The sequence below is a fragment of the Tupaia chinensis genome, unplaced genomic scaffold (assembly GCF_000334495.1).
Source record: "Tupaia chinensis unplaced genomic scaffold, TupChi_1.0 Scaffold143746_1, whole genome shotgun sequence".
NCBI lineage: Eukaryota > Metazoa > Chordata > Mammalia > Scandentia > Tupaiidae > Tupaia > Tupaia belangeri.
Window position 1 is genome coordinate 46,950 of NW_006203595.1, and position 854 is coordinate 47,803.

Genomic DNA, 854 nt, shown 5'->3' on the forward strand with positions numbered 1-854 from the left:
CTTGACTGACATGCATAGTATTTGTGCTGGGAAAAGAAATGTTGTACACTGTAAAGATGTGATTAGATGTAAATAAATTAATTAATTAAAAAAAGAACAACTCATCTTCATCCACAGATAGTACAATGGAACTTGTGGAAATGTCTGATAAAGAATCTAGAATATTCATAGTAACAAAGCTAACAGAGATGCAAGAGAAGAGAGACAGTGAACTCCAGAAGAGACAGGAGAATAGAGCTGAGGAGTTCCAGGAGGTGAGGAAGTTCTTGCACAATCTGAAAGAGGAAATACACATCATAAAAATGAATATACATATATATAAACAAGAAATGGAAAATTATTTGTTGACAATAACATGTATGAGTAAGCCACTATATAGTGTATTCTGGATGGGAATCTGCATTTTGTATGTTGTGATCATGTTCAGTGAATGAATGTAAAATTAATTATTTTATTTAAAAATTAATAAAATTAAATACATAATTTTAAAAAACCAGCAAACTGATTTTTGGCAAAGGGCACCAGTCAATCCAGTGTGAGAAAGAAAACCTCTTTAGCAAATGGTGCTGGGAAAATTGGGTATCCACTTGCAGAATGATAAATCTGGGCCCCTATCTTGCACCATTAACAAAAATCAACTCTAAGTGGATCAATGATCTGAACCTAAGACCTCAGACTATAGAACTACTCGTGGAGAGACCAGCAGATGGCATAATGGTTACATCACTGGACTCCCACATAATGGATCACAGATTGAGTCCCATATCCAGAGGTTTAAAACTCATGTTTGGCATGTCTGTGTGCATCCCCAAAATTCCAAGAGAAGAGTGGAGGAGAAAGGATTGCAGCATGAC